Below are 24,955 nucleotides of genomic sequence, written 5' to 3'. Positions count from 1 at the left end.
ATATTTTTCTTATTACAGTGAGTACGTATTACTTCCAAAACTAGTCTGGAGTTGAACTGTGTGGGTCGAAATTGCTCCCTGCAGCTTAACAGCTCAGACATCTTGGATTCATTATTTGACCTCTGGAGGCCTCAGTTTCCATAGCTGCAAAATAGGAACAGCGAGTGTGAATACCTCATGGCCTGCCTCGTGTTGTTAGGATGATTAAATGAGATACTATGTGACACAACACTCTAGGATACAAGAAGTGCTCAAAAGTATGAGCTTTATCATTGAAAAGATTTTTAGGGATGCCTGAGTAGCTCAGTTGCTTGGGCATCCCATTCTTGATCGTGGCTCCGGCCTTGATCTCAGAGTTCTGAGTTCAAGCTCCGTGTTGGGCTCTGTGCTGGGCATGCAGCCTACTTTAAAAAAAAAAAATGTTTATAAATAAAATCATCAATCAGACACATCTGCATCATCCACATAGAGCTTCGTGTAATGACGTGTTTCCCAAGAACTTCGAAGAAGGGGAATAAGGCTGAGCTCTGAGAAATAAGCTGAGAAAATTGAGATGAAATCAATTTCTTCAGAAATAGCAAGTAACTTTAAGCAAAGCCTGGAAAGTTAATCAGGCTGGGATTTGTGGTTCGGAAAAGGAACACGTTTACAGAAGCGCCTAGTCTGAGGGGACCCAAGAGGAAGAGGAGTCAGCAAGAGTCTGGCACCCTCCTAGTGCTCCTCAGGCAAAAGAAATGTTGAAAGAAAGGGACAGGCATTCCTGACAGCAGAGAAGGGTCTCCTGTGTTGGAACAGGGCCCAAGTAAAAGATCTATCTTAAGATAGATCTTAATATATCTATAACCATGAACAGGTAAGCCAGTATTTGGTTTAAGTCTCAGTCTTTTGTGAGTCCGAGCAGTAAGCCCAGCTTCAGGTTGTACTGACAATATACCAGAACCAGACCCTCCCAGTGTGCTGGCCTGACCCTCTAAGACCGGGCCCAGCGGCCACATGGTTGTCCCCTGCTCCATCTGTCTTGGTTCTATAGCAGCAAGCAGGATCATCCTTGGTGACCCACATAAACCCTTGGAGCATTTTATACCCAATGGGAATTTCACTGGAAGCCAAATATTTGGTTCTTGGTTGTAGTGGCTTTGATCCATGCAAATGTTAATAAACCTTTCAGGGGCACAAATCAGTAATCTCCCCCATCTCAAGCCAGTCCAAGGAGGCTTTTCCTCTCCTGGGGGTGCCCCCAGGGTGGTCCAGAGCCCTCTCAAGCCCGGCAGATGTGGTCTGCCATCTACTGGGCTTGCCATGAAGTGGCTTGGTCATAGTCTGTTTCTGGGACCCTGGAAAATGTTTTCAGGGTCTTCCTGGAAAGCCTGACTTTTGAAACCCAGCTGTCCTCCTGGTTGAGTCAGGACAGGATGGGCATCATGGTCGACAAAATGGGGACAACCATACCTACTTCTCAGAGTTGATGGCAAGCATACAGGGTCCCTGAGGAAGGACTGTAACGCAGGGTGTAGCACATGGCAGATAGATGTTCAGCAAACTTGTGTTGACTCATAGTCCCTTCTAAAAGTCTGAATGTCGATTGTCGTGTGTCACCACTTCTGTGGAAACCCTTATCAGGCCATCTTGTAGTCATACATCTGCTTAAAGGCAGAGAATGCATTTCAGTGGCAATTTGTACCTACGGCCCCTGGTGCAGGGGCCAGCTCTCTTAAAGCGAGGGAAAAAGGAGGGAACAGAATCCCGTATCTAAGCTCAGCCCTCACCTCACTCGCATTTGCTTCTTTTTTAAAAAAACATTTTTTAAAATTTATTTGACAGACATCACAAGGAGGCAGAGAGGCAGGCAGATGGGGAGGGGGAAGCAGGCTGCCCACAGAGCGGAGAGCCCGATGTGGGGCTCGATCCCAGGACTCTGAGATCAGGACCTGAGTCTAAGGCAGAGGCTTAACCCACTGAGCCACCCAGGTGCCCCACATTTGCTTCTTATTGGTAAAAATACCATATTGCTTGTGCGTGTAAAGATCTCTGGGAGGATACAGGGATCCTGGCAATCGTGGTTATCTGGAGAACTCTGGCACTTGAAGTCAGAAAGAGGAAGCCTACTTTTCAACATATCTCCTTTTGTTGTGGTTCTGAAACTTGGCCATGGGCTTTCATATTTGTAAAAAAAAAAAAAAAAAAAAAAAAAAAGGTTTATGTTAGGGATGCCTGCGATGAAGTTCCTGAACCTAAGTCAGGTTCGGTGGGGTGAGGAGGTTCGGAGCCGACAACTAAAGAAAGAATTCTTAAGACGTCGTTGGTGCAAAATGGTGGTTTATTAAAGCACGGGGACAGGACCCGTGGGCAGGAAGAGCTGCTGCCCTGGGTTGTGAGGAGTGGCTGGTTATATACACAGGAGTTGGGTAGGTGAGGACAAAGGGGTGTCCAGAAGGGCCATTGAGGCAAAGAATACTATCAGGATATTGAAGGCTTAGTTGCTATCAAGTAAAGACAATTGGGAGTCTCCTGGTGGAATGTTACATTCCTGCTATCAAGCATCCTTGTTAATGAGATTTATGTTTAGAAGAAATTGAACTTTATTTACTTTTCCTTCTACCTCCGCCTCCTTCGGTTTTTTTATGGAGGGGAGGTGACATTAGGGCTTGAGGAACTGAGTTCTGTGTCTTTGGAAATTGGGCTATTGATAAGGTAACTTCTTTGTTGTAATCTCAAGGACATTTGCAAACCAAGGGAGACTCCTGTCTTGCAGGATTGTGATCTCAGCAAGTTAACTATTTATCATTTTATGGCAGTCAGGGGTGCCTGAGGAATGCTACACATATGGAGGGGAGCCGATGAAGGGGGGTGGGGTGCAAGGCGCCAGCTTTTGCTTTGTCCTCAGCCAGCCTCCTGCTCCCTCATCACCTGGGTGGCTCACTCAGTTAAGCATCTGACTCTTCATCTTGGCTCAGGTCTTGGTCTCAGGATCATGAGTTCAAGCCCCACATTGGCTCCACACTGGGTATGGAGTGTATGATGTGGGAAACAAAGCCAAAAGAGGAAGCAGATTTTCTTGCTGCTTACAGCCCACTGACAAGTCCTTGAAACAGGCAGAATGACCTTCCTCCAGAAACTCAACTGCCTCAGTGCTGACACCATGGTAAGAGCAGAAGGAAATCTTAGTCCACGCCCCATCTGCCAGGAGCCTGTAAGTCTACTTTAACACAAATTCCTTTGCAAACTTCCTGTTTCTCTACCCCCCAAGATAAATGTTAGCAATCATCCTCCAAGTGCATGGCCCACTGATACTTGAGACCACTGAAGGGTCTCACGACAGTTTTTATTAGGCAGTAATAAATGACCTTTTCCTAACAATAGCTAGCCCCCTCAGGCTCATGGAAACCTTGTTTCCAAAATACCTTGGAGGCTCCTGCTGTCCCTAACTCCTCCCAACTTGAAGGTATGTAATCAAGCACTCTTCGTGGCCCCAGTGCAGATTTTTCTGCCTATGGATCCTGTCCTTCTGGTTTAATAAAACTACCTTTTTGCCCCAAAGACATCTCAAGATTTCTCTCTTGGGCGTTGTCTCTGAAGCGCATCACTTCAAACCATGTTAGAACCTACTTTAAAAAAAAAAAAGAAAATAAAAAGTTTGTGTTAGGAAATCTCCCATCCCCTAGTTAAGCCCAAGCAAAAATATGTTGGACACATCTGTAAAAATCATATAAAGAGAAATATAAATGGCTAATAAAAATAGAAAAAAGTGATCAAACTTACCAAGAAATACACATTAAAACTGTGAGATCTTTTCACCCAGGTGCAGAGAGGTAAGGAATAATAATATCCCATGTTGGTGAGGACAGAAGTTTTTTTACTCTTGGTGTCAGAAAAAACTGGTAAAACCCTTTGGGCAGGGGTTTGTTGCCAAATTGAAATGTGGTCAATTAGAAATACTTTTGAGGGCGCTGGGTGGCTCAGTCGGTTGAGTGTCTGACTCTTGGTTTTGGCTCATGTCATGATCCCGGGATTGTGGGATTTGGCCCACATTGGGAGTCTCCTTGGGATTCTTTCTCTCCCTCTGCCCCTCCCCCAGCTTTCTCTTTCTAAAATAAATAAATCTTTAAAAAGAATGATATTAACTAACATCCTACGAATTGTCCCTAGGGGAAAAAAAAATAATCTGCAATGTGTGCAGGTTTCTCTACAAAGTTGTTAAACACTGTTTAACACTGTTAAAACACTGTTTAGAAGCTGCATGTGTGGGTATTGCAGGGGAAACCGTGATTGCCAGACCCCGCTATTCTCGTCCCCAACCCTAGTCTGTCTGTTGACAGAGCAGAGAGTAGGGCCCTAGATAGGGGGTTATGATCCACAGCTGGAGTAAGAGAGTAGTACCCAACTTTGTTCCTCTGGCCAGATGAGACACCAGGGACCAGAAAGGAGAAGTGAAATTTTAAATGTCTTCATTTCTGGGGGCACCTAGGTGGCTCATTCCATTGGGCGTCTCTGCCTTCAGCTCCGGTCATGATCCCAGGGTTCTGGGATCGAGCCCCGCATCGGGCTCCCTGCACAGCGGAGAGCATGCTTCTCCCTCTCCCTCTGCTGTTCCCCTTGCTTGTTCTCCCTCCCTCCCTCTCTGTGTCAAATAAATAATTACAAAAATAAATGCCTTAATTTCTGGAGAGATCTTGACCTTGGAGATTCATTGAACAGTGAGTATGTATTATTTCCAAAATTAGCAGAATAAGCTGGGGCTTGGGAAGGGCAGGACCAACCCGGGTCGATGGGGGCTTGCTGCTCGCCCGGCCCGAGGAGCCTGCTTACCTCCCTGTCTCCAAGGCCGGGAGAGGGTTCTGCATCTGAGGAGGCAGGAGTTGAGGGTTTCCCTTCAAGTGCTCCCTGGAGCCCTGTCTCTGCTTGGCAGCTTGGAATGCAGCTGAGCTACTACTGGGGTATAGATTGCTGGCTCTGCTCAAGGGTAGTAGCTCTAGGTGTCTCCCTGCTTGACCCATGGCCATGACTAGGCAAGAGAACTATAACGGTACAGCAGAAGAGGCCTTGCAGCCAGAGGGAGGAGGAGCAGACAGAGTGATCAAAACACGCAGCTCCTGATGAAGCAACTGGAGGAGACCTACGACCACACCAGCCAAATCACTGAGCCAAGAGACAAGGGGATGACCTTATTATTATCTTTTTATGTATACCAGAGCCCTGGATTTATGCATTTATTTATTTGTCAGAGAGAGCGCACACACACTAGCACAAGCAGGGGGAACAGCAGGCAGAGGAGGAAACAGGAGGCTCCCCGCTGAGCAGGGAGCCGGAAGTGGGCCTCCTCGGAACCCTGAGATCATCATGACGTGAGTGGAAGGCAGACACTTAACCAGCTGAGCCATCCAGGCATCCCAAAGGGCTGACCTTAATTGATTAAAGCAATTAGGGACCATTTGGGGATGGAATGTTTTTTTTAAGAGGGCAACTACCTTGAATAGCCCTTGTAGTAACACATAGTAATGTGTGGTACCTCCTTGTCCCGAGGATAAAGGAGATCCTGTGTTAGAAGCTTAATGCAGTGCTAGGCAGGTAGTAAGCCCTTGGGAAAACATTTTCTCGTTTGTGTTTAAAAGAGTGTTTTTAAAGTTTGAATGGATATACATGCCCTTCTCAGTTTTGACAGTTCATCTTAAAGTACTGTGCATAGAACCCTGGAAACAACAGAATGTTGTACCTCTGTCATCACATAGGAAAGGCTTCTCAAACTTTAATGTTTCAGTGCTTCAAACTTCCAATGTTTTTAAGGCTTCTCAAACTGTAAATCAACTAGGGATCCTGTTAAATGTAGGTTCTTTTTTTTTTTTTTAAGATTTTATTTATTTATTTGACAGAGAGAAATCACAAGTAGATGGAGAGGCAGGCAGAGAGAGAGAGAGAGAGGGAAGCAGGCTCCCTGCCGAGCAGAGAGCCCGATGCGGGACTCGATCCCAGGACCCTGAGATCATGACCTGAGCCGAAGGCAGCGGCTTAACCCACTGAGCCACCCAGGCGCCCAATGTAGGTTCTTTTTTTTTTTTTTTAAAGATTTTATTTATTTATTTGACAGAGAGAAATCACAAGCAGATGGAGAGGCAGGCAGAGAGAGAGAGAGGGAAGCAGGCTCTCTGCTGAGCAGAGAGCCCGATGCGGGACTCGATCCCAGGACTCTGAGATCATGACCTGAGCCGAAGGCAGCGGCTTAACCCACTGAGCCACCCAGGCGCCCCCCAATGTAGGTTCTTAACTAAATGCAAATTCTGATTCAATCTGGCTGAGGCCTGAGGTTCGATAGTTTTAACAAGTTCCCAGGGATACTGATGCTGCTGGACCACAGGCCATACTAAGTAGCAAGGGCATAGGTAGGGTTTCACTTCTGTTACTGGAGGGGTTTATCATTGCACCCATTTTCCATGGATGGAGAAAGAAGAGGAGGAAAGCAAGCAATTTCCTTTTGTTTAAAGCTCATCTCTTTATTTAAAAAAATTTCAGGCACCTGGGTGGCTTAGTTGGTTGAGCAACTGCCTTTGGCTCCGGTCATGATCCTGGAGTCCCACATCCGGCTCTCTGCTCACAGGGAGTCTGCTCTCCCTCTGACCTCTCCACTGTCATGCTCTCTCACTCTCATTCTCTCTCTCAGATAAATAAAATCTTTAAAAAAAATTTTTTTTTCAAACCTGGGATGCATGGGTGGCTCAGTTGGTTAAGTGTCTCTTTCAGCTCAGGTCATGGTCCCAGGGTCCTGGGATCCAGTCGTGCATCGGGCTCCTTGCTTAGCAGGGAGCCTGCTTTTCCCTCTGCCTGCCCCTCCCCCTGCTTCTGCTCGTGCCCTTGCTCTCTCTCTCTCTCAAATAGATATATTTTAAAAATCTTTAAAAATTCCAAACCTGAATCTTTGGAGGAAAAATACAGCAAACCCCTATATACCTGTCAGCTTAGCTTCACCAACTGGTAACATTAACGCAATTTGCTTTTAAGACACAGAAATTGCCTATGTCACTTTCACCTTGTCCATTGGTAATAAGTTTGGCATACACCCTCACTTGCTGCAAGGGAGGCTGAGAAATTACAGCCTGCCTTAACAGTTATTTGCTTGCTGTAGGGGGAGGGGTTCTGTTACTACAAGAAGATGCGATAAAGCAGGTATTGGAGAAGGAGGAGAAGAAAGATTTGTGGGACAATAGACAAATCTGACACATTGACCCCTTAAATCTTGTAACCAGTTGTTCTCTTGGAAGTAGATTCTGGAAAGATCTGAGCTAAAATTGCAGCCCATCTCTGGAAAGTATATAGGACTTAAAAGTGTATTTTACACACCTACCGCATTGTTGACAACTGTTCTGCCCTCATTTATCTTGCTGTACTGTGTGGATCTTTTTAATCAACCTTAATTTTTTTTTTTTGGCAACAAGTTTAATTTAAAAATAATTTAATAATGACACACTAAATATAATTGTGTGGAGTCCTCAGAATGTTACAAATGGGCCCAAACACAGTTCACTGCAGCATGTTTGCTTATAATGGCATGTTTGTAGACCTTAAACATGTTGCACTGGCAAGCTGTAAAGAATATTAGATCTTTTTTCATTTTGTTCAAGTGTTATTCTCAGCTTTCTTTAAAAAACAGGAACTTACAGAAACTGTTACAAAAAGGAAATACACAGGTTGCTTTGTATAAATCAAGATTCCATCCGCCTCTACACATCACATTATGTAGACAGCAATAGATTTTTCCTTGTTTTATATTGCCTTGTTACTTTTTAAAAAAATGTTTTATTTATTTGAGAGAGAGTGAAAGAGAGAGAGCACAAGTGGAAGGTGGGGGAAGGGGCAGAGTGAGGGGAAGAATGCCGGGTTCCGGGCTGAACAGGGAGTGGGAAGTGGGTAGTGGGGCTGGATGGCAGGACCCTGGGATCATGACCCCAGTGAAAGGCAGGAAAGGCAGTCGCTTAACCGACTGAGCCATCTAGGCGCCCCATATCACTTTTGATCTGTTTATTCCAGTTACTTTGAAAACTTCTCATCTCTTCACTTTTTTCCTTTTCAAAATGTTAAAAAGAATTTGCTTTTAACTTTTCTGAGATAGTGTTATTTACTTTTATTTGTGATACTTTATTCTCTTGGATAGGAATTAAATCTTTTTAAGGTGGATCCTTTTAGCCTTCGACTGTAAGCAGGTCATTCTTATTCCATCCTTTGGCTGCGTGGACCACTTTTTTGTGAAGGCAAAGCAAAAATTCCTGCTTTAAAGTTACTATCAGATGTTGCTCAACACGGATTCCCTACTGTACAGAACTTGGGTTCGATCTTGTGCTATAGACCCTCCGGCACCTTGAGTGCGACCGACCCCTACCCACTGGCGCGGCGACAGCCCTCCACAGCCTTTGTGCGGAGACAGACTGGCTGGAGGCAGCGGCCACGCCGCCACGCTTCCGGGGCTCGACGCCCGCCAGGCGCCGGGGATGGAAAAGCCCGAGGCCCAAGCGAGGGGAGCGTCAGCCCAGGCAGGACTGGAGGGCGGGGAGCAATCCCCGTCTTGGAAGCCCCCGCTCTGCGTATGGGGCACTCAGCTGGGCCCTGAAGGGCGCCCACGTCCGGCCGCCGGACCTCATCCGAGGCCTGCCCGGTCGTAAGATGGCGGCGGCGGCGTCGGGCAGCGGCGGCGTCAGGCAGCGACGGCGGCGTCCCACGTGGGGGCCGGTGGCCAATGGGCTTCCGGCTTGCACCGCCGGCCCGGCGCGGGAGGCGGAAGTGCAGCGGGCCGCCGCCTCCGTCCCGGCTGCGGCCCCTGCCGGTTACATAATTCGTTTCGGGCTCGAGCGGCCCCACTTCTCGGCATCCCGCGACCCCAGGATGCTTTGAGCCCCACGACGGCGTCCGCTGCCGCCGGCTCCCGTCCGAGGTGAGGTTCCCCCGGCTCCGGCCTGCGGTGGGACTGGGGTCGTGAGGGAGGGGGGAGCCGCCCGGACCTGAGCGGGCCCGGGGAGGCGGGGGCCCGAGGGGTGCGGAACGGCTGGGGCGGGACCCACGCTTCTGGGTGCCCAGGCGTGTCCGCGGGGTGACGAGGGGGTCGCGGAGCTCGCGCGGGCGGATGCTGAGGGGGGCGAGGACGGACGCGCTTTCCCGCACTCTCTTCCGCCCCTGTGCCCTCTTTGCCTGAGCGCCTCCCAGCCAGGCCCCAAGACGAGTTGGTGGGGGAAATTTGGGACCAGCGGTCAGACTGCCCCTCGTTTCTCTCCGGGTCGCCCTCCTGAGGAAGGGCCTGGCCTTTTCACAGGTCAGCGGTTCTCCTGACCTGCCTTTGCTTTGGTACTTGTTGCGCGGATTGTAGTTATTTGCCGACTTGTTTGCCCTCCTGTGAACCCTTGAAAGCTTGGGGCTCTGTCTTCGTCGTCTCTGACTCTTTCGTCCTCAGTTCTACCTTTTGGTTTTAAAGACAGGTGAATACCTTACGTTTCTGATAATTTGCAGACTAGCCATGCAAACCCTACAACAGCTCTGACCTCCTCCACCAAATCGGGCGCTTCTCAAGCCTGGGAGCCTCTAGCTCCCGTGGTGTGTCCCCGTGAGAAAATTGTGAGGGAGGCTGTGGGCCTTCTCTGGACCACTGACCACACATACCTTTATGCCCAGCGGGTGCCAGAGCCCAGGACCTGGCGTTACTCTGCAGTGAACGTGGACATGGGCAGCTTCATTGATCTGTTTCACTCTGTCAAGTCCTGAGCCATAAGATTTTGTTACTCACTTGTCCCGATGGAAAAGGATAGCAGGCCCACACACTCACTCCTTGAGGTGCCCGAGTGGTTGTTAATTGGAGTGTCAGAACTGGAGAGGACATTGCTGATTGCAGAAGTGTCACCAGCGGACTTAAGGCAGAAACCTCTAGTTAATGATTAATTGAGTGATCCAGAAAAGGTCCGTGATTCCAGGTCATCTACAGAAATACCACAATCCCTGTGACATCTTGTGATGTAGAGATGTGAGAAGTTACTTATTCAGCCTGTGAGACAGGAAGGAGGGGAGTCTTGAGCATCATTGAATTAAAAGGGGCTGGAGCAAAAACAAATTCTCTGTCTCTCACAAAAATCTCTGAATTGCCTTAAGTTTGGAGAAGAATGGAATAAACACTAGAAGAAACTCAGGGGTGGCTGAAATGTAAGTCCTGGTCATCTTTTCGAGTGGACAGATCAGTCATGGCAGTGCACACAGGTCTTCACTTCACCCTGTTTTAGATTTTGTATCTGTAGCAATCAGCGTGCAGATCGGCCCTGGGGAATGCAGTGTGCCTGAGCTGCTTCTCCATTGGGCCACAGTTTGCTACAATTTCATCTCACTGAGCTTGCACGCTCAGTGCACGCTGGGATTCTGTGAAGACAGTTAAAACCTGTACAAAACAAAGTCAAGGCATGGTGTGCTGTTGACAGGCCAGAATAGAAAATACAAGCATGTTTTTAAAAGGTCTGTGTGTAGCTTTTGCCTCTCTGTAACTTGCAGGACTTTGTCATCTGTATTTTAACCACACCCACTCAAAGGCTTCACATAGGACTTGAAGTTGCTTGGGAACAGCATGCCTCAGTCTGGGTTGGAAGAAAATTCCTGGATGTTAGGATATGTGAGAGATAAAAAACACTTACCCCTGAACTGGGGTGACGCTGTCATTGCTGACTGGATACTCAGCTCCAGGTCTGTCTGAGCCTCCGTGTACTGTTAGCAGCATTTTGGTTTCTGGCAACCTGAGGTGTGTTTAGACCAGATGGACACAGCATTCTTACACGCCAGCAGCCACAAGTAACACAGTGTAGGGGAGAATCCTGCAAGCTCTGAATTTAGGTTGGCGCATGTCTTTGCAGTGCTGAAATAGCCTGGGGGTCTCAAGTGTTGGTGACAGCTCTCCTACCTGAATAGAGAGCTGGCTGCCTGTCAGGCAGTGTCTTCTCTTAAATTGTGGCTCCTCTGTGTCTAAGTTTTATCTCCATTATCTTCTCTCGATATCTCTTTCTGGAAGGAATCCATGAAGCCCTCATCGTTTTTCATCACCGTTCCTTGTTTGTGACAAGCAAGCTTAAGGTCTAGACTCCATGTCAAAGCTGGTCTTGCATCTGTCTGTGTGCGTTGCTTTTAGGTAAATGCCAGTCTGCAAATAAGGCTGCACCTTGTGGGTCTCTTTCTGGCCAAGTTCAAATGCTGATTTTTTTCTTCCACCAAATATTTGTAAGTGTCTTTGATAATGTCAAGATTAGGTCTCCTTCTCTAAATACCATTCTTTTCTAGCATGACCTCTGATAGGAGCCAGCTGTCAGGCCAGTTCTGAGTCAGCAGAAGTCCTTCCACCGCTGGTGAAAGAAAGACCCATGCATTGGAAAGCCCAGTGAGCAAAGAGTAGGTTAGTATTGTGCTGTGAACCCTGAGGCATTTGCTCAGTGCTCGTGGAATGATAGGAAGGAGGTCTAAATAGGGAGCCAGAGCTTTCTGCAGGAAGTGGTTTGGGGTCCAGGTCAACAGTTGAATGAGGCTCCCAGGAGCCTGAGTGCCCCTTTGTGGAGGCCAGCAGACGTGCGGCAGTCAGCCAAGGCAGCCACAGCACTGAGCTGAGCCCGATGGTCAGGTAGAGAAGGAGGAATAGCACATGAGGGCTGGTCCCTTGTTTGTCCTGTCAGCGTCTCAGACTCCTCATTTCTTCATCTGAGATCAGCTTCCTGCTCAGGCAGGACCCACGTCCTGGAAGGGGGTAGAACTACCTATGAATGTGACAGTGTGGACATTATTAAATGTGTGTTTAGATAGTGAGAACAAGTACCCATTTTGCCCCCAAATGGGCTCTTAGGGCCAGCTTTTACCCCATGGCCTTGAAATAGCATGGCATTTTGGGTACAAATGCAAGAAAAAGACAGATTGACAGTTGTAAAGAAGCAAAAAGGAGGTGCTTGTGGAAGGCGACACAGGACAACGGTCTGAGAAAGTCTTTGCTCCCTTTGCTTCCGTAGGAACACCAGAGAAAAGTATTTTGTCATTGTTAACAAACAGCATTAAATAAAAAATTCATCCAGTTTCTTGTTGAATAGTTACTGTTGTTAAAAATCAAATCACGTTCCTCTTTTTTTTTTTTTTATTTCCTGAATTCCTGAAATATGATCTATTTGGGCAGCTAAGTATTGAAATTTGAGCCCATCCTGAAAATGACCGAGAAGAAAGCAGTTTCATTATATAAAAGAGCTTGTAGGTAATTGTCCCTGCGGTACTGAGAAGAATTCTTATCTGGAAAATGTTGGTGCGGTAATATTTACACCTTTTCTGTAGTGTTCTTGGGGGTGTGCTGGTGGGTACTTGCTTCAGTTTTGTTTCTTTCTCAAACCACTCCTCTCTTTAAACTCTTCAGAAGGGCTTGCTGATTCAGAGGGTTGCTGCTCTTCCAGTTTGAGTTTCAGATGACTTTATTTCTCCTCTGGCCTTCTGTTTGTAACACCTTCATTGAAGTGTGACTGCAGAGAAAAGTTCGCCACTTGACAAATGGTCATGGCATGAGAGTACTGTGTACCCACTACCCCAAAGACCCTTCATCCCCTTACTAGCCAGGCCCTCTTCTATGTAACAACAACAATAAGTCATTAAGATTTTATTTATTTATTTGACAGAGTGAGCATGAGTGGGGCTGGCGGGGCAGCGGGAGGAGGAGAAACCACTCTCTGCTCAGCTGGGAGACCCAACACGGCTAGATCCCAGGACCCGGGGTCATGACCTGAGCTGACGGCAGACGCTTAGCAGACTGAGCTACCCAGATGCCCCCAAAAATCATTTTCTCGTAGGAAATACCAGAAACACTAACAGTCATTATACTGGGGTTGGGACAAGTATGGGAATCTTAGTTTTGGTTTATGTTGCATGTGGCTTATTTTACTCTGAACATGTGTTCATAGTAAAAAAAAAGTTTACAAGAGCATTTCTCTCCTTCAAGAAAAGGAAAATGTTTTTAATCTTGTTTTAATTTAATTTAATTTTATTTTATTTTTTTTTTTTTAAGATTTTATTTATTTATTTATTTATTTATTTATTTATTTGACAGAGATCACAAGTAGGCAGAGAGGCAGGCAGAGAGAGAGAGAGGAGGAAGCAGGCTCCCTGCTGAGCAGAGAGCCTGATGCAGGGCTCGATCCCAGGACCACAGGATCATGACCTGAGCTGAAGGCAGCGGCTTTAACCCACTGAGCCACCCAGGCGCCCCTTAATTTTATTTTATTTTATTTTCAATAATCTCTGCACCCCACATGGGGCTCAAGCTCACGACCCGGAGTTCAAGACTCATGACCCGGATGGAGACCTGAGCCAGTCAGGTGCCCGGGGAATGTTTTTTTAAAACCTTTCTTAAAATGGTCATTTAAAACTTGTAAATATTTTAAATTGGCTTTTATAAAGCCATTTAAAGAGTTGTTTAGTGATTACACAGAGCCCTTTACAATATGTTTACAAGTCTGTTTACCTTCCTTAACCACAACTACCTCCATTTTGCTTCATTACAACTTTGAGCATCTGTTTCTGGTATCCGTGCACAAAATGCCACACTATTCCAGGAGTCTGGGATTAGAAAGTTAGCACTATGAGATACTATTTTGGGGCAGAATGGGTAATCCTTCTACTTATAAGTTGAAGAGACACTGTAAAACTTCCAAGTTGTTGCTAATTAAAAACAGCCCATGAGATAATTCTCATAAAAATGTATTCATGATTTGCTCATACTACCTGAAAGTATTTTTTTTTCCTGAGAACAAAAACAACTCAAGCTCACTTAAAAAAATAAAAATAAGCTCAAATAATACAGAAATGAGTGTTGAACACAGACACCTGCTGTAATTCCGGAGGCAAATGCTGACAGGAGGTTAAATTAGTTTTTAAAAATATTAAGTTAGCCTCATGATCAAGTGTTAATTTATACCAAATTTGACCCAATTTCATAATTAACATCTCTTTGATTCTGAAGGATCTTAAGTGCAAAGCCAGATAAGTGGAGATTAAAAACCCACCTGGAAACGTGGAAGAAAGGCAGGGAGGCCTGGCCTGCCGGGGGGCAGCGGGGACCTGGGTGGGGGGGAACAGTCTCTGAAACCCAATTCCCCTATTGCTGTTCTTTTTACTTTGAAAGTGAGTAGCTGCCTGGTCCCTGTTACCCACTGTCCCCAGCAGGGCTGAGGGCTGCTCCGGCCGCCGGAGTTCTGTGTGGGAGAACATACTCCTGGCTGGGTTTGAGCCCTAGACAGGGTCCAGTCTCGGCTGGTGGTCAGGACTGCAGGTTATTACATATGTTTTTATTCCCTAAAAATCTGGCAACTTCTAGGTGGTTGTGTCGTTAAAGCGAGCTAGTTGACCACTCCCTGGATCTGAAGTGGGTGCTGTATTCTGGGTGCTCCTCGTCAGGTGGCCTCCGACCAAGACCCCAGCTTAAGAAGCAGAGGGGCAGGCGTGCTTCCTCCCCGCACCGGGCCGTCCTGCGCTCTCCCTGTGGGCTCCACGCCCTTGCTCTGTCTTTCGGCACCAGCATGCGAGCTGGCAGTGGAAGCTCTTCTGCACCCTCATGTTCTATTCTGGGAAGATGAGACGTGTCTGGAACTTTCCAACAAGGGGTACCATGGTGTCTACTCGGGGCTCCACGTCTCTGGCCCCTGGTTCCAGTGTCCCCTTTTTCTCCCAGCTCATACTCATATTCTTTTCCAGTCTTCCTCTTTGTCCTTGTCTTACCCCAGACCTAGGCTTTCCTTCTGACACTGGCCAAGTAAGGCCACAAAAGGCAAAGAGGCCTTAGGCAGCCTTCCCACAATCCATGCCTTTGTCTGTGTGGAAATTCGCTGGCTCCAGTGCTGTGATGCGGGTCCTGAGAACAACCAGGGAGTCTGTCCGACAGTGCTGAGCAGCGTGAGTGCAGATGCCTTCTCAGGGAGCATCGGGGTTGCAGGTGGCGCACGTGCGCAGTGGCCTCCGCCTATGCCCTCTGCATCTGGTCATTTTACCTCGGATGTGCAGCAAAGCAAAATAGAAAAATAAATTTAAAACAAAATGACATCTGTGTCATCTTGAGGCACAATGTAAAGCTTAAGATCAGAGCTCCAAAATGCTAGATGTCCTCCTTGTGCTGCACAGAGGCCTTTGTCTTTGCCTTCTCATCCTCAAGAATCTGAAGGAGGACCCAGCTGTTAAGTGCAGGCACCCCAAGTTCACCGGCCCCTGGCAGAAAACTTGGCACCTGATTGGTGTTTACCATGCGGCCACCTGCTCAGATCTGAAGCAGAACCATGTGTGTGACGACCACTGAAGGAGACACAGCCTATCACCATCGCCCCGGCAAGTTGCCTTCTGTCCCTTCTCAGTGACTCCTACTGCATCTACATTCTGATTTCTGTCACTTTTCATTCTTTTAGCCAGTTTTAGAGTGTCCTACAAATGGAATCCTCCAGTATGATCAATTTGTGTTTGATCTTTTTTTTTTAATTTGGTAGAGATCACAAGTAGGCAGAGAGACAGGCATATTGGGAGGTGGGGAAGCAGGCTCCCCGCTGTGCAGAGAGCCCAATGCGGGCTCGATCCCAGGACCCTGAGATCACGACCCGAGCTGAAGGCAGAGACTTATCCCACCGAGCCACCCAGGCGCCCCTGTCAATTCATGTTTGAAGAGAAGCGTCTGTGAGAATTACAGGCTCCCCTTAGAGCATGGTGGGGTAGGTTTAAAGAGGAAGGCTGTTTGGAGCCAGAGTGCGGGGTGCTTGTTTCTTGTCATCTTGTGAATTATTCATGTTGCTCCTACACTGAGGTTTCAGAAGGAGCCCAGGCTGCTGTGGAGAGACGCTTGCTCCCTCACGAGCAGCTGCCTGTGTGCACAGCTGAGCTATGAAGAGGGCTCCCTGTGTCCCTCAGTCTCCTTCAAGGCCTGCAGCCCATTTTACCGCTGTGCAAGGCAGGCTTCCGTCCCTGTCCCTGGCTTAGTTTTCCTTTTGTCCCTCGTCTGTCCTAAAGGCAAGAACTTAGAGCTCATTACTGTTGCATTTTCCAAGCAGAACAACTTGACGTCTGCAGAATTGCACGTTCCCAAGAGCCCTGGGTCTGGTTCTCGGGCCGTGGGCGAGCGTGTGCTAATCTTCCCTTGGGCCTCACCTGAGAAGAAGCCTGGAGTTCGGGGAAAGACCAGGGTGGTCCTTCATCGTGGGTGAAGTGAGCTCAGGCTTCAAGAAAGGGACGGACTTAGTTGTGAGCTTCAGAGGGTTGGGGAGGGCAGTCCTGACAGAGGCTGCTGGCTTCCGAGGCGGGGAAGCTGTTGGTGCTTTGTCGTGGGGCCGACGACGGGCACAGCGGATGGAGCGGGAAGGTGGCAGCACATGGGGTGCTGCAGGTAGTGGTGTGGAAGGGGAATGAGTGGCGGGAAGGCATGTCCGAGAGAGGGGATGCGCAGTACCCAGAGCGGGTGTGTGGGCAGGAGGAGCTGTGGGGCTGGGCTGTTTGGAAGAGGCCATCTCGCTTCATCTTCTCAGCGATAGAATAAAGCAGAAGCACATACAGAACCGATGTCTCAGTGGTCACAGTGACCCCAGCATCGTGGCAGGGGCTGAGAGCACAGGGAGGACTTAGCACCCATAGCCCTAAGTGGAGGGTGGCTCACCGCGCTGGGAGAAAGGACCCTTTGAACCAATGCAAGTGAAAGAAGAAAAGGAAGGGAAGGTTCTAGGAGTGATAGAGTGTGCAGTGTGGTCATGGCAGGCCTGAATACCTGATGAGAGCAAGGGGAGAGGCCAGAGCACCTCCCAAGACATTAAGAGGAGTGGGTGCTTTTTAAAATTTGCATGTGGTTTGTGTGAGAACAAGAATCAGTGTCTTTGAAGAAGGAAGAGGCCCTATGGACCTGGGGTGTCAGGGCTCAAAGCGGGGGGGCCAGGAATAGGGTTGTTCCAGCCTCCTTCTTTGGGGTGGGAGTGGACAGCCCTGTGGACCTCATGACAGTGCCAGGAAACCTCTCCAGGAAGTGGAAAGATCCATTCTCAGCCCCCGGATTCTGAATCCCCAGCACTTAGTGGAGGGGAGATGAAAAGTGTTCCTGTGCATGTTGGGGACATCTTGGTGGCTTTTTCTCCATTTCACTCTATCCCTGTGGCTGAGCACGTGGAGGCAGTGCCCAGGTGTCCAGACAACAGCCCTTCCCGCCACCTGGGAATCCTCAGGGAAAAGTGGCCTTTCGTACAGGGACAGGGCGTCATTTCAGGACAGAAGGAAGACAAGGTTTGCAGACAGCCTCCAGAGGATGAGGCTGGGGAAGGAGAAAGGGTAGAGAGCAGGTGAGCAGACAGCCCTTCATCTGGATCTTGGAGAATGTGGTTTCTGTCCCTCCTTGAATTACTTCACTCAACCACCCTGCCCCCTCAGAGGCCAAGGGCAGGATGCAGACCCAGGAAACCCAGGCAAGAATTCTCAGAGTAGCATGAACCTTTGCAGCTTCATGTTTTTTTTAATTTGTTTTGTTTTTTTAAACATTTTATTTATTTATTTGACAGACAGAGATCACAAGCAGGCAGAGAGGCAGGCAGAGAGAGAGGAGGAAGCAGGCTCCCCGCTGAGCAGAGAGCCCGATGTGGGGCTCGATCCCAGAACTCTGGGACCATGACCCGAGCCGAAGGCAGAGGCTTTAACCCACTGAGCCACCCAGGCGCCCCTGCAGCTTCATGTTTTAACTTCAAAGTCTAAGTGAACTTTGGGTTCCCTATATAACGTGCCCCTGCTGTTGTAGTGTAGTTGAGTCTGTGTCTTCGTAGGGAAATGTCCTGAGAGGTGGCTTGTGTGTCTGAAGCTCCAGTGCCAGCACCCAAGGGCTCGGAATGGAGGCCGGGATGGGGGCGCGGCTGTGCTCTGGCTTCACCCGCTGGCCCCTTCTCCAGTGAATCATCAGGATTCTTGTCCCATCAGCCGTAAGAGTAGCCCGTAGCCATAGGAGACTGGCACATGGTGGAAGGTTCTAGATGGTAAGTGGGGGATTCCTACATGTACCAGAGGTGGGTCCCCTGGCCTGCTCCCTGTCTGTGAACCATCCCCCACACCAGCATCTCACATGCCCTGCCACCCTCTCTGTAAACTTGGTCTCGACGCCGGTGTTTCCTGTGGGAAACACCAGGCTCTCCCTTTCCCTGCCTTCCTTTCCTTTCTCTGCCTGCTGTCAGCTGGGCTGGGACAGACTCAGCACTATAAATGCTGCATTTTCCCTTTAGTTAAAAGTGACTTGTTTCTATTTTTAAACCAAGGCTTTTGAAACCATGGAAGCCCATTTAATAGGGGTGTGAGATTCCACAAACAGCGGTGCATCTCGGAGCCCAGTGTTTACTTGAACGTCAGATAGGGAACAAATCCTATCCCTTTGGTCAAGAGCCTGTCCCAAGGATACTAGGGAAAAATTTATGACTCTTGGACATGAGATGCTCATTTATTATAGGTCTCTCCTTTTGCTATCAGGCTCAACGTACAGGGTTTTTAAAAAATCTTTTAAAATCAACTTCATTGAAGTTTAGTGTACATACGACAGAATGCACCTAGTGAGTTTTAACTGTCTGTGTGTGTAACCACCACCACTGTCTACACAGAGAACAACCCGTCCCCTCAGGACGCGCTCCACGCCCAGCCCTTGCTCCCTGGCTCTTCGGATGCCTGAGGTCAGCCTGTGACCGTCCGGACCCCGACTGCTGGCTGATGTTGCCCGGTGCCCGTACTCGTTCTGTGCCTGGCGCTGGCGGGTCTGCTGAGCGCACGTCCACAGGGTCCTGTCCTGCAGTGCTTTTCCGCGGGAGCTCGGATCGCGTGGGCTGTTGAGCAGGAGCATGAAGGGGCACAGCCGGTGGGGCTCTGCGGCTCTGCCGAGAGCGAGGGCAGGCAGTCGTGGCACCCCATTTCTCTAGCTGGCTCGAGCCCGTCTCACAGCAGATGAGCAGTCTGGAGAGCTGTTCCTGGAAAGAGGAGGACATGGAGTTTCCTGGCACTGGTAAAATCCTGGGGCTGCAGGCTGATTTCAGATTCCTCTGGTGATTTGCGGTTTGTGTTGATTTCTCTGCTGGGGCTAAGGGGAGTCTGAGTGTGATCTTTACTTTCTCAAAGGCATTTTCATTTGCTACCCTGTGAAGACTCATAGATGGCACAGACATTCTTGGCTAAGACTCGATAACTTCCTCTGGTCACTTCACTCTGGTCACTTTCACACACAGTGTGACAGATTTTTTTTCCTTTGAGTATGAAGTAATTAAAATTGGTCCAAATCTGGAGTAAGCTACCAGGTGGGCCTTGGTGGGCTGGTGGTTCCTTGTCTCTGAGTCACCTGCCAACCTCTCTGATCTTCAGCCTTGTCTTCCTAGGGGTCCCCCGCCCCTACCCTGTTGGGGGGCACAGGTGCATGTGCGTGCTTGCACACACACACCCCACCCCCCAGGTGGCAGGGTCCAGGCTAGCCTCCCATGGGCACCAGCGTGGGTCCCTGCAATTACTTCGCAGGCTACAAACCTTCTGGTTCTTTCTGGAATCTACTGTGACTGTCTTCAGAAGTAATTTTTTTTCATCCATTTGTTCACCAAAGAAACATTCACTCTCAGGATTTGTTTTGTTTTGTTTTTAACAGCTTTAATGAGCTGTGATCCACATGCTGTATAACTCACCCATACGGAGTGCACCGTTCTCTCAGCACTCCTGCTGTATTCACAGAGCTGTGCACCCATCGCCACATGCGGTTTCAGGACATTTCTACCGCTCTCCAAAGAAACCCCACATCCGTAGCCACTACCCCTCCACCCCCCCAATCCTGCTGTCTCCAGCAAGCACTCACTTACTGTGTGGCCGGATTTGCCTGCTCTGGACATTTCATGTAAATAGAATCATAAGATAACGTGGCCTTTTGAGTCTGGCTTCTTTCGCCCAGCGTCTCATTTTCACGTTCATCCACGTGGTGGCAGGTGTAGTTTGAGTGTGCCCCGCGGTTCAATGATTCAGTCATCGCTGACAGTCCATCATGGACTCCCACTCCCACTCTTGCCCAGTGCAGAAGCGGGATAGTGTCCTTGCTGGACTATTGAGGATTTTGGGAGATCGTCCTGTTTGGCTACTTGGATTGGCAGGTGGTGATGTGTCTGGGCTTGTCCACCAGGGTTTTCCCTGAAGACCGTTGCCACAGGGAGGGGAGGACCCTTATTTCTGGAACCTTCTCTGGAAACACTGCACTGAGGGGCAGGGCTTGGCCTTGGATGATGTACTGTTGTGGACTTCGACCCAGAAGCTCCAGGTTATCTCAAGCAGCTTCAGGCCAGCTCCTAAAACCATGCCCTGTGTCCTGTTGCTCCTTAAAGCATCAGTGGAGTTTGACATTTGATTAACTTCGGTCCTGAGCAGTGTTTCCTGAATCCATAACCCTCTGAACTAGGCACCTAAGCGCCCCTGGGATCCAGAGTGCAGGTCCGTGAACCAGCCGCAGTTTGCCGAGAACTCGCTCTTCCAGGGCAGAGGTGGGCGGAGGCTGGCGTGGCTGCCCCAGCGGCTGGCACTGCTTCCCAGAGCTCAGGGTGCAGGATGCCAGAGTCGTTTACATCAGTCACCTGGCCAACCTGCCCTCTCTATCCCAAACTCAGCCTCTGTGGAAAAGTTTGGTGGGTGGATGATTGGTTGGTTTTTAATTGGGAACTTATTTTTAAGAGAGAAATGCACTTTTTTTTAAAGGTTTTATTTATTTGTGAGAAAGAGAGAGAGAGTGCACAAGCCCGCAGAGGGGCGGAGAGAGAAGCAGACTCCACGCTGAGCAGGGAGCCCTATGTGGAACTCCATCCCAGGACTGTGGGATCATGACCTGAGCCAAAGACAAATGCTTAGACTGAGCCACCTGGGTGCCCAGGAACACTTTCAAACACCCATTTGGCATACCTTTCATCCCACTTGACAGTTATTAACATTTAGGCATTTTTGCTCCAACTAAATGAAGTTACAGGATGTTCTGTCATTTCGTCTCTACATATCCAGTGTACATCTCTTCAAGAGTACAGACGTTTTCCACACAAGCGCAGTGCTGTTCTCATGTCTGAGAAGATAAACGAAGCCATTGGTTGTTGATTTTAGTAATTTTTTGTATGTTGTGCCAGAGAACTGTTTTTTTTTTTTTTAAGATTTTATTTATTTATTTGACAGAGAGAGATTACAAGTAGGCAGAGAGAGAGAGAAGGAAGCAGGCTCCCTGCTGAGCAGAGAGCCTGATGCGGGACTCGATCCCAGGACCCTGAGATCATGACCTGAGCTGAAGGCAGCGGCTTAACCCACTGAGCCACCCAGGCGCCCAGAGAACTGTTTTTTAAAGTGTCAGAGTCATCTCTCTCTCTCTCTCAAATGAATAAAATCTTTTTTAAAAGATGGGGGGCGGTGGTGCCTGAGTGGCTCAGTCAGTTAAGTGTCTGCCTTTGACTCAGGTCATGATCTCTGGGTCTTGGGATCAGGTCCCATATAGGGCTCTCTGCTCAACAGGGAGCTTGCTTCTCACTTTCCCTCTTCCGCTCCCCCTGCTTGTGTGCCCGATCTCTCTAAAATAAAGAAAATCTTTTTTTTTTTTTTTAAGATTTTATTTATTTATTTGACAGAGATCACAAGTAGGCAGAGAGGCAGGCGGGGGGGCGGGGGAGCAGGCTTCCTGCTGAGCAGAGAGCCCGATGCAGGGCCTGATCCCAGGACCCTGGGATCATGACCTGAGCCAAAGGCAGAGGCTTTAACCCACTGAGCCACCCAGGAGCCCCTAAATAAAATCTTTTAAAAAACTAAAATAAAATAAATAAGGTATCAGAGGTAAACTGTGTGGATTCAGAACTTGGCTGAGGGGGTTGGGGGGCAGGGTCTCCTTCCAGTTTGAGTGAGACTGAACTGTTTGGTGCCTCCAACACTGAACCAGCGGCTGAGAACTACCTGTTAGGAGTCGGAGCTAAGACACTTAGGACATCAATGTTAAAGGTCAGGGAAATGTCCCTGGCCTGGCCAGACCATGCTGGTCACCAGTGGGCAGGCACCAGTAGCCCACACTGATGGGCATTTCCCCTTCAGTTCCCAGCCCTCTGCCATCTGCAGCTGGTGCTGGCCTCGGCCCTGCCCTGTGGGGCCTGACCGTCTCTGTTTTAGAGGGGACTTAGAGCCTGGCTATTGAAGGGTGAGCCAGAGATAAATTCAGGCTCAGTGCCTGAACCCATCTCTTGTGTGGCAGAAGGGAAGGTTACCCTCGCTTTAGGCGTTGTGCAGAAACCTCCAGGGGAGCGGCACTTTGTACCCGAATGCGAGGTGCCAGGGTCCATCCTGCTCTTGGTGCGTGAGCCCCTCTAACCCGTACGCTCATATTCTCTGGGACAAACAGCACTTTGCCCTGGATGACTGGGGAACCACATCCTTTCCAGTAACCACTACGATATATTTTGGACAGAGATGACTCTTAAAATTCAGGACTTGCCAGTTTTTGTCCCATTTCCCAGGATGTGGCTGGCCATTTGAGAGGCGTGAGGTCCTTAAGGTCACACCAGAATGTTCTGGGCCTCAGGCCGCGTCCTGGATACCAGCAGGGTCACGGGCTGGAGTGGGCGGCCACAGATGGGGATGCTGAGCCCTGGAATGGCCCAGCTGTTCAGGAACCAAATAGCGGAGCTGTTGTTGACCCAACAGGGTTTCGTTTTTGAAGGGGCATCTCAAGAAAGAAGAAAGAAAATTGACATGGGATGATGAGATTTGCCTAGACGGAGGATAGTTTCTGTATTTGGTTGGTGTTTCTGTTTTGTTTTGTGTTTGGAACTAAGAACTCAGACAAGTACAGCCCTGCAGCTGCACAGGGCTGTCCAGGGCCCTATGTCCACAGGCCTCTCCCTTCAACTTTTGTGATGGCTGTGTCCCTTGTTTTGTCAACACACCTGGCTGCCTCTGTCCTACCCAGAAAGAGGGTTTTGTCTGGGTCAGCCTGGCTTTCAGGGGTTCCAGCCAGATCCTGTATCCAGAGACCAGCTCCATCCCCTTCTGTGGTTGGTCTCCAGCAGGGCTCCTGTCTTAGTGGAGGTGGTGCCCCAGCAGCTGGCTGAGCCTGGACCTTTGGGGCCACCAGGCCTCAAGCAGCTGAACAAACCTTGTCCTGATGAACATCCAATTCCATCTCCCGAGAGCCCTGGGGTAGGGCACCTCGCACTGTGGGTAGGGCTACAGGATGGATCCACACCATGGAGACCCCACACAGGCAGTGCACAGGCACTTGGCTGAAAACATGGAGGGAGGGGGAGGAAGCAGGTCCCCACTTGTTTCAGCTGTTGAGCTGGTGCTCTGTGTGGGGACTTGTCAGCGGCGTGGTCCCCGCCCCTAGGAGTTTGGTTTGTGCTGGAAAGACAGAACCCAGCGTGGCCTCAGAGCCACGGGGCTCCTGCAGTGCATCTGCCTCCTCCTGCCCTCGGCTGGCCCTTGGCCCGACTGCTCAGCAGCACGTGGTCGGGGGGGCTGCCCGCCTAGCCAGCCCTCACAGGAAGCCTTCTTGCTGAGTAGAGCCTGCTGGGGTTATGTCCAGGGCTTAGAGGCTGAGCAACTGTTCCCCCTCCCAATCCCAGCAGTCAAGCCTCGGGTGGATTTCAGCCCCTGGCAGCTCGCATATTAGGACACATCCTTCCAGGGGACCCTCCCGGACACACCTGCGGTCTCACAGGAACCGGGCATTAACGATGCCAGGGCAGTCAATGCAGGTGACCTTGAAGGATTGTCCCAGGCACTTAACTTGGGCTGGCTGAGTGGTCAGGGCTGAGCATCGGGGCCCCTAGACCTTTGGACATTGCCAGGACTCTGTCGGTGCACACTTAGAGAACCAGTTTCTAGAGTAAACTCAGGTTGGTAGGTAATGACCAGCCTCTCCGGGGTTCTGCCACCAGCAACATTTGTTATGAGAAAGTTCGAACATGCAGCGAAGTTGAGTGTGTGGGCACTAAGTTCGTGCATTGTGTCTCACCTGCTGCCTGGATCCAGTGGTGAAGATTCAGTGTTGTGTCCTGTTTGCTTCTGAAATAGTTGGATTCTCTTGAGCCATTTAAAGTTAGTGGGTGGCTCAGTGGGTTAGGCCTCTGCCTTCGGCTCAGGTTGTGATCCCAGGGTTCTGGGATCGAGCCCCGCATTGGGCTCTCTGCTCAGCAGGGAGCCTGCTTCCCCCTCTCTCTGCCTACCTCTCTGCCTACTTGTAATCTCTCTCTCTCTGTCAAATAAATAAAATCTTTAAAACAAACAAATAAATAAATAAAGTAAGTTTCAGACCTCAGGACGCCTCACTCCCAAGAATTCCTACGTAATTACTCAGTTCCTTGTCCAATACCGTCAGTAACAGCTTTGTAACCTCATGGGTCCAGCCTGTGTTTCCATTTTCTCAGAAGGTTTTGTTGATTTGTTCTTTTTCCCGGTGGGGTTTTACATATCACATTCGGTGGTGGGTCTCCTCACCTTTTTTAGTTTACTTTTTTCTTTTTTTTTTTTTAATGACCTTTATTTTTGGAAGAGACCAGGCCAGTTGTCTTGCAGAATGCCCCTAATTTCATGTTTGTTGGGCGTCATGGTGTCCTTGAACTGAATGAAGCCTGTGTGCGTGTAGGCGTGGAGGCTCGATTGGGTCCGGGCCCAGCATTTTAGGGGGATCCCTGAGTGATTAGCGAATTTCACATCGCGGTTAGAGGCTGGGCTCAAGGGGCTGCTAGACCTGAGGTGGCAGGTTCTGCTTTCTTGTAGTCATTAAATCCTGGGGGTGCAGGTTCTTTGTCGTAGCCCAGCCTTTCCACCTGTCTGCCTTTAACTGAAACAGGCTGCTCCAGCAGCAGCCTGGGCTGAACACACCCTCCTGATTCAGAAGAGTTGTGGGCAGCGCGCCTGCCTGGTCCTCAATCTCAGGGTCACGCGGTCGGGCCACATGCTGGGCATGGAG

General features: G+C 49.2%; 2 protein-coding genes across 21 annotated transcripts in view; one reads left to right on the top strand and one right to left on the bottom strand.

Annotated features, from left to right (window-relative positions):
* Positions 1–24,955, top strand: part of LOC309854327 (clusterin-associated protein 1) — a 113,801-nt gene that overhangs the window by 35,624 nt on the left and 53,222 nt on the right. For 4 of the 20 annotated variants that reach the window (XR_014306151.1, XR_014306153.1, XR_014306167.1 and 1 more), the window contains exon 1: positions 8,782–8,919. The exons of 8 other annotated variants lie outside the window; for them this stretch is intronic. The gene's annotated coding sequence lies outside the window, so the exon portion shown is untranslated. Of the gene's footprint in view, positions 1–8,729; positions 8,920–19,633; positions 19,877–24,955 lie in introns of those variants that run through there. 8 more of the 20 variants (XR_014306150.1, XR_014306152.1, XR_014306163.1 and 5 more) reach the window with 6 other exon arrangements.
* Positions 6,042–24,955, bottom strand: part of NLRC3 (NLR family CARD domain containing 3) — a 112,660-nt gene continuing 93,746 nt past the window's right edge. The window contains exon 18 of the mRNA XM_082713289.1: positions 6,042–6,136. The gene's annotated coding sequence lies outside the window, so the exon portion shown is untranslated. The remainder of the gene's footprint in view (positions 6,137–24,955) is intronic.

This window comes from Mustela nivalis, assembly GCF_964662115.1.
Source record: "Mustela nivalis genome assembly, chromosome: 19".
Lineage (NCBI taxonomy): Eukaryota > Metazoa > Chordata > Mammalia > Carnivora > Mustelidae > Mustela > Mustela nivalis.
This window is presented reverse-complemented; position numbering and strand designations above follow the sequence as displayed.